Raw genomic sequence first — 8954 nt, forward strand, 5'->3', positions numbered from 1 at the left:
CAATTGTCAGTGACATACACATACATATACAGTAAGGCTGCAGGATACAGCGCTATGACCGCAGCACAGCAGAGCTGTGTGTATCCTGCACACATGACATGACCATACTCACTCAGCTCAGCTACTCTGCAGCTCCCTGTCCTGACTTAGCCTGACACATACACATACTTCCGGGATCCGGCCCCGCCTCCTCTGGCTGCTGATAGAGAAGCGCGTCACTGTGGCCCCGCCCCTACACGTCAGCCTCCTCACATGTAGCCCGCCTTTTTTTTTTAAGAACTCATTGATGGAGAAGGGTGTGACCTGTCATGTCACTAGGTCAGCGCTGCAGTCACACCTCAGTCAGGTAGAGTTACCACAGGACGTGTAAGATAGACTGGGAAGTCAGGACTGGGTGTGCAGGATGAACTGGAAAATCAGGATGTAATATCCCTGGATAATATACTGTCCCATCATGGCGGGAGTGTAGTTGTGTCAGTCCCTCCTTCAGGACTATTTTTACTACATATTATTGTTATGACAGGCTTCCCTGAGGCGGTGTTCACACCTATCAATCCGATCTTGGCGTTTCGTGGTGGCTGTGGTAAAATACAGCATGTAAGACGCAGGTCACACACAGCGAAAACCCTGCAGAATGTCTACTGGGAAATTCAGTGACCTTTTCCTCTGTAAATCTGTGTTTTATGCTGCAGATTTCGCTGTAATCCGTCCTTTCTTTCTGCCGCTTTCAACCTTTACGTTATCCCTTTGATTATGCGCATTGCAACCCTTGCTTTAAAGGGATCCTATCATTCAAACTCATTTTTTTCTCACTAACATGTCAGAATAACCTTAAGAAAGGCTATTTGTCTCCTACCTTTAGATGTCTTCTCCGCGCCACCGTTCGCTTGAAATCCCGTTTTTTGTCGGTATGCAAATGAATTCTCTCACAGCACTGGGGGCGGACCTCAGCACTCAAACAGCACTGGGGGCGTCCCCAATGCCGGCTTGACATGCAGGCGGGCCATTTTTTTGTGGCCGCTTAAGTGAGCAGGCGCAGTCTGCTCCTGTAATTCTATGGAGTACAGAGCGTACTGCGCCTGCTCACTGGCAGAGCCGACTTACGCATGCGTTGAATTTTGACCTGCCCCTCACGCCGGAAGAAGATGCGTGAAGAGGCCGTTGCTGAAGAAAATGGAGGCGGTGCTGGAGAGTTCTCTCACAGCATTGAGGCCGCCCCCAGTGCTGTTTGAGCATTGGGCCCGCCCCCAGTGCTGCAAGAGAACTAATTTGCATACTGACAAAAAACGGCATTTCAAGTGAACGGCAGCTCGGAGAAGACATCGAAAGCTAGGAGAAGAATAGCCTTTCTTAAAGGGGCTCTATCAGCAGATTTATGGGATATGAGCTAAAGATATTTCTGAATAGCATTTTAAAAAGGCTATTCAGGTGCTGCTATTAGTGTGTAAAAAGACCCTCCCCCTGTTTTTTTTAATTACCTTGGGAATTGATATGTAAATTAGCTGGATCGTGCATGGTCCTCCACGCTGCCTCCAAGGCCTACTCCTCCTACTTATTCGCATCGATTTCTATTGAAAGCGCACGCGTGCATAGTAGCACTCCCTCTGGCGCGCTACTGTGCGTGCTCTAGCTCACAATGGTCTCTTTGAGAAAATGGCGCTGGAGCGTGCACAGTAGCGTGCCAAAGGGAGCGCTACTGCGCATGCGCGTTCTTTTAATAGCTTTTAATAGAAACCAACATGAATAAGCAGGAGGAGCGGGGCTTGGAGGCAGTGGTGGGCGTGAAGCTATGACGCTAAGGGGTGCACGACACGCCCACCGTGCACTAATTTACATATCGATTACCAAGGCAATGAAAAAGACCGGGGGGGGGGGAGTCTTTTTACACACGAATAGCATAACCATAACCCGTAAATATGCTGATAGAGCCCCCTTAAGACTATTCCGACGTATAACGCTAGGTTCACACTAGTGCCTGGAGTCCGTTCTGAGCTTTCCGTCTTCTGCATGCAGCATCAATTATCTTCAGATCCCGGACAACCCTTTGAATGGAAACAGTGTTGCAGTTCCTCTCTGCAGCGTATGCCATCCTGTGGGGTAGCCTAGTAATGTATTATTGTAGTGTTCAAGTCAAGTTAAAAAATGTGATAAATAAGAAACAAAATAAATAATCAAAAATGTTGCCATATTTGGTATTGATGCATCATAAAAACTGAAACTGCAAGCATGGTGAATGAAATAGAAAGTAAAAACAGCAACATTGCTGTTGTTTGGTCACATTGCCTCCAACAAACAATAAAAAATAATCAAAAATTCACTGCTTTCCAAGTTATTATGTAAATCAGATTGAAAGGGGTTGTCGCATCTCACGGATCCTATCTATACTGGTAGCTTATGTAAATTGAAGACTTTTCCTAAATATATTTCTTTAGAAATTCTGCTTTGTTTTCCTGCTATGTGACCTTATTCCTCCAATTTTTTACACAGCGCTGCTATAACCACGAACCTATAGGACAAGTGACGTCATTCACTGCTCTTGCCAGCAGGACAATTGTTCAGCTAATTGTAATTTGCTGATAAAGCCAAGTCTGTTATCTCTATATAAACACACAGATAACACTGAGTCCATTCTATACAAGCATCTGTATATTATCTGATCTGTATACATGTTGTGAGACTTCTCTGGCCCATGTAGCAAGGGGGAGGGAGAAGAGATACAGGAAGTGAGATGAAAAGACTGCAGGCAGACTGCTGAAACACTGAGATGGGAAAACCCCTTTAAAGGAGTTTTGTGGCAATTTTTTTTTAAGTCAGTTAGTGCTATTAATGGGTTAATAACTACATCCATATATACCTTTAGCAGTATTTTGAGTGATTTCTGGGTGTCTGCTACATTCCCCCCAGAGCACCATGCTGGTTCTGCAGGTCACATTTTGCAGTGCCGTATAACATTATGCCGTATATCTGTGACATTGCAGTTGTTCTTGTGAGATCAACAGTCAGTGAGACCTTTCTGAGACAATCACCCAAATTAGTTGTTATGATCAAGTATACATGATATAGGTAGAACTAAATATTTGTCATAGGAAATCTGGTCTTGATAAAGGGGTGTACTTCTCAAAGACACATTTTTTTTTTTAAAGAAATGTCCTTGCAGTTAAATGTGATAGTCATCCATATGTGTATATTACCAACATATCACAATTCTGTTCACACATAGAGGGAGCCGTCCAACTATGAATTACTGTACTCTTTGCTTCTCTGCTAAGTTCCATTTGACTGTGCATTCAGTACATGACCACTAGAGGTCAGTAGCACATACTGTATATACTGTGGATGAGGGAATCAATAAACAAGTAAAGGTCTTGTATACAAGCAGCTGGTTCCATCCTCTACAGCAGGGGTATTCAACTTGACCAAGGGGGGCACTAGGGAGCATTATACAGCATTATACAGTGGGTGGGGGCACTAAGGTGCATTATACTGTGGGGGGTTACCAATGTAACCACATAGTATAAGGTTTCTCCCACCCATTGTTAGGAGGCAGGGGTCTGGACAGCTGGCGTCTGTGGTCTGAGTTCGAACTGTAGTCCGCCAGTTGAGTATTCCTGATCTAGACCAAAGTCACTGTCGGTGAATGAGGACCGTCAGAATATAGGTTATGTCCCATTTTTGGGCTGTTTTCGCAAATCCCTCCATATAGTGAAAAGTGTGGATGTTTTTCACAGCCGTTTTGTACCTGTTACTATATTACATTAAAGTCTATATTGGATTATGCGATGCAATAAAGACTAAAGGTTTTTTTAATGGTCTAATGGTTTTTGCTTTCTATTCAGAAGCCTCTACCAGGACCACGAACTTGTGTCCCCGACTACTCCTGTCTGCCTCTGCCCAGTAACAAGTCGCCATATACTACCCTACAGGCAAGTGGACTACACACTCTCTGAATTATATGGTTTCGTGAAACAATTAAAGACGGTCTTAAAATTAGGTAAAAACAACCTCACTCGATGAACACACATGACAAATTCTATAGTCTTACTGTGTGTGGGTACAAAAAGTGGCTCCATTATTTTGCTGGGAATAAATGGGTGCACTTTTCCTGTGCACTATTACCATCTGGGTCACTGTTCTTTTGAGATCTAATAAAGATCTAGACATGCTAAACATCACCAGTGCAGAATTCAGCATGCCACCTTCTGAAAGTGATTGCATTAGCCCAATATTTCTGTATTTGGGATCCCATTTACAAATTTGGTCAGGGCTACACTTTTTCTATAACTGGCCCTGCTCCCTCCCCCCCACTTCCCACAAATCAAATTGGTTTGCTGAGGGTGTATTTTCTAAAATTCTAAACATTACTACCACTTAAAAAGGATGTTTCGCGTCCTGGGGCAGATGTGGTGTAATACCCCGCTAGAAAGGCAACAGTGTGCTGAGTTAACCGCACTATTGGATTTTCCGTCCTGTGCCCCGCTGAAGAAATATCGGTGCCAAATACTGTCAGGATTGGGGTGGGGGCATTCCTCACCACTCAGCATCATCGCTAGGCAGTAAGGAACGCCCCTTCTCACAGTACAGCACAATAGACACTACCATGAGGCGGGTGTTCCTGACAGACTGTTGGAAACGCCCTTCTGACACTGAAGAGCTACAGTAACGGCACCGATAGCTCTCCAGTGGGGGCACAGAACGGGAAAGCCGATAATGCACTTAATTCAGCGCACTGTTGGCTTTCTAGTGGTGTATTACACCGCATGTGCCCGAGAATACGAAAGATCCTCTTTAATATGATAAAAAATAAAGGGTGTGTACTGAAATATGATTGGTTGGAAGGCCACACGGCACACACATACATCCCCGTACATGGAAGTATAAAAAAGTTACGGTGTCAGAATATGACTTTTAGAAAAAAAAAATGGGAAAAACCTGATGCGGCCCAGCCTCACCCAGACTTTGCCTTTAGCGGCCTCCGGGGTAAATTGAGTTTGAGACCCCTGCTTTAGATCAAACTAAAAGGTAAATGAATAGCAGTAAAGTAAAAGAGCAGGTAGACTAGACGCAGGACAGGATGAGGACTGATACACCGAGAATAGAGAAGCCTAGAAGATTAGATCTAATTCTGATAAGAGTTTATATATCTGGTGTGGAGTTTTAAACAATAAAATTCTTCACCTCCACTTTCATGTATCACTGACTACAGATATAAATGTGAGGTTCTTAGCGCACAGCTTGGTGAATTATGCGAGCCCATCTGCCACGTCAAGGCGACCTCATTCAGATGGGTCCCTACCCTAAGACTTTATTTATATAATAAATGTTTTACTCCCCCTATAGACAAAACCCCTCGGAGACGTAACATTCTTAGAGACAGCACTGTAACAGTGAGTTTAGAAGAAGGTTATCCCCTGCCCCATATATAAAGTGTTAGTGTAGGGACCCATCATAATAAAGCCACTAAGTGGTTGATGGGCTCTATATACACATACTGTATATAGAGATTGCTATGACTATAATATACATACACACATATACACATACTATATAAGCCTAAATACTCGGCAACTTAATTTGAGATTTAACACATTACAAAAAGGGACAAAAAGTAAGGTGAGGCCACACAACCCCTTAGAACGAGTGAGGGACAAACAATAGGGTAGGACAGTTGAAATATACATAAAAGGGTGGGAGCACACAGCCCCTTAGAATGGGTGAAAGGTACGCAATAGGGTGAGGCTGCATGGCCCCTTAGAATGGAGGAGGAACAAACAGTAGAGTGGGGCCACAGAAGCCCTTAGGATGGGTAAGGGGGGAAAACAGTAAGATGGGGTTGCACAGCGCCTTAGCGGGGGAGGGGGTAGTAGAACCCGTAGGATGGGTGAGTAACAAGCAGTAGGGTGGGGTCACATAGGCACTTAGGACAGGGTAAGGACAAATAGTAGGGTGAGGGGCATACAGTAGGATGGGGCCATAAAACCCCTTAGGACAGGCAAGGGATACACAGTAGAGTGGGGATGCACAATGTCTTATTAGGGAAGAGGGAAAAACAGTAATGTGAGGCCACACAACCCTTTAGAATTAGAGAGGGACAAACAATAGGGTGGGTCCACAGGACAGTAGAGATATGCATAAAAGGGTGGATCCACACAGTGGATTAGGATGGGTGATAGACAAACAGTAGGGTGGGTCTGCACAGGGCCTTAGAACAGGTGAGGGACACACAATACGGTCTTAGCCCCTTTGTGGAGGGAGGGGAAGTAGAACCCCTTAGGATGGGTGAGTAACAAACAGGACAGTGTCACACAGCCATTTAGGACAGGTGAAGGGCAAGTTGTAGGGTGAGGGGCATACAGTAGGATGGGGCCATGAAACCCCTTAGGACAGGGAAGGGATACACAGTAGAGTGGGGATACACAATGTCTTATGAGGGAAGAGGGACAAAAAGTAAGGTGAGGCCACACAAACAATAGTGTGAGTGAGAGACAAACAATAGGGTGGGAACACACAGTCCATTAGGATGCGTGATGGACAAACAGTAAGTTGGGGTTGCACAGCTATTTAGGACAGGTGAGGGAAAGAGAGTTGGGTGGAACCAGAACTTCCTACTTTTCGAAGTGGATGCCAGGTGTCAGACCCCCACTTATTTGATATTGATGACCCATCCTAAGAATAAGTTGTCAATATTTTTAACCCAGAAAACCCCTGTAATTTAAGAATTAAAACAAGAGCATGTCCTGACAAACCACAGTAGAAATACGTGTTCTTTCCTGGACTTGTCCTCTTCTAGATGTCTTCCTCCAGTGACACAGCCTGCTTCTGATTTAGAATGTTCTATACACTTACCTGTGGTCATGTGCATTGTGATGTCATGGGTCATGTGATGTTCTTATGACATTCCAGCCAAGTTGAATATGGCAGTAGGCTAGGACTGCAGTCTGTGGCTATTTTTATTGCGTTTAATATTTCATATTTTTTCTCTTTATTATTTTATGATATATTATTAGTTGTACCCTCACAGAGGAGATCATTTCTTCCACATATAATTGTCGAAACTGCTTCTATCAAGAAAATCCCTTTAGATGTCTCCTATCTATAAAGTTCCCTTGAAACATACCATCTTTGTCCACCTACATATATGTGTATGCCTTAAAAGTAATCATATATGTCCTCCTCCATCAGTATATGAATTCTGCATACACAGATATAGCATGCATGCTTAGCAGAGACAGCCATGAATGATTAGCTGAATGATTTGCTACGCCAGTGGTTCTCACCAAAACCAGATCATAGCACTGTGAGGGTATAGCAGGAAAAAATCCTATTACAAAATACCAGTGTATACCCCTATAATAATCGGCCTTACCATAATAGCGTATGCTTACCATCCAACCAAGAAATACATGGACCCAAAACAGGGTCAGGTAAGTATATACTAAGGGTAAACAAACCACAAACCAGTCATAGTTAGCGAAAAATACACAATAGAAATTTTTATTTCAACAATAGACACAGTATAAAAAACACCAAGAAAATATGTATAAAATGGACAACCATATGACTATGGCCCCTGTACTGATAGCCACCAATTATGGCTAATGAATCATTCCCTGACGAAGGTTTGCACCGAAACGCGTGTTGGGCTTATGGCCCTGTCTACGGTCCCACCGCTTGCTTCTGGTCATCCCCACACCATGGGTAAGATTACATTGTTTTACAACACTGCATAGTCATGTGGTTAGCTAGGTGCTGCATACCTTCCTAGTGATTTTACAGCAATTGCTGGACTTTACTGATATAAACAGCAGTGAAACCAGTCTACAACATACTTACCTAATATTCTCTGTATTTTCGGTCTTTTCACTTTTTGTTTTGTCACACTAGTCATATGTTGTAGTTCACACTATTATTTTACATTCTGTCATGGTGTTTTAATACTGTTATCTGCCTTTGGCACACACGTTTAATAATACTATGGGGTTTTTTATGGCTTTGCACTCATTGTGAGTACTTTTTTCAATTTTGTCTCAAAGAAAATAAAAACAAACACCGAGCAGACCGTAGTGTAGTACTTCTTATACTAGGGTGTCAATACTTATGCAAAGTAGCTCACCTTGGAGGGTTGTGGATAGAAGCCACAACACTATTTGCAAATGTTAAAGCCACAATATGCTTCTCCTAGGTCGAGGCAGCAATGTTCCTGGCACCTCTCGGGTGTCAAATAGCTTAGATGAAGGGACCGTCAAATCAGATTCGGTGCGAATCCAGAAGTAAGGAACTGCGCTCTCTTGTTTGGTAAAAAATAGCAATTTCGGTTTTATTGATAACAAAAACTTTCACACAACGCGTTTCGGGCGTTAAGCTACGCCCTTCCTCAGGTGTACTGGTTTCTACAATTGAACATAATAATAACACATGTCTAAGCAGTGTATATTCGATTAAATAAGTGCATAAAAACATATAAAAGAACTGCATCCAAAATGCACTACAGATTCTTTAAAACATAAAAAAGACAACTATTTAAAACCACGTTGTGCCACATCCATTGGTCCACAATCCTTTGTTTAAAAAACATTTACACAGTATTCCAAATGCCCCTCATTATTTCTATAATGTGTATTTATGGGCAAGACTTCATATAGTACTTCCAACTTAAAACCTTTTCACAACACCCTTACAACAAGGGTCTGACGTTCCTCAAACTCAAATTCCTGATAGGAGTGAGAGGGCATGATAAAGAGATAAATAAATGAATCGTTGTTCTTACCTCTAACCGCTGGGCTGGTTGCTTGACAGCCCAGCAGATAGCAGAACCATTTATAGCATTGGTGGGAGTGGTAAAACGGGAGCTTCTGCTTCCCGCGCTGGCGCATGCGTATTAAGACGCACGTGCGCTCATCCCGGGCCGATATATGGCGTCTTAGAGAAGAGCACAGCGCATGCGCCCGCGCCGGCCC

General features: G+C 43.3%; 1 protein-coding gene across 2 annotated transcripts in view; it reads right to left on the reverse strand.

Moving 5' to 3' along the window:
* SLC35A3 (solute carrier family 35 member A3) overlaps positions 1-191 on the reverse strand; it is a 38320-nt gene extending 38129 nt beyond the window's left edge. For both annotated transcript variants that reach the window (XM_075286662.1, XM_075286661.1), the window contains exon 1: positions 113-191. The gene's annotated coding sequence lies outside the window, so the exon portion shown is untranslated. The remainder of the gene's footprint in view (positions 1-112) is intronic.
* Between the last annotated feature and the right edge of the window lie 8763 nt (positions 192-8954).

The sequence above is a fragment of the Leptodactylus fuscus genome, chromosome 9 (genome assembly GCF_031893055.1).
Source record: "Leptodactylus fuscus isolate aLepFus1 chromosome 9, aLepFus1.hap2, whole genome shotgun sequence".
Classification (NCBI taxonomy): Eukaryota; Metazoa; Chordata; class Amphibia; order Anura; family Leptodactylidae; genus Leptodactylus; species Leptodactylus fuscus.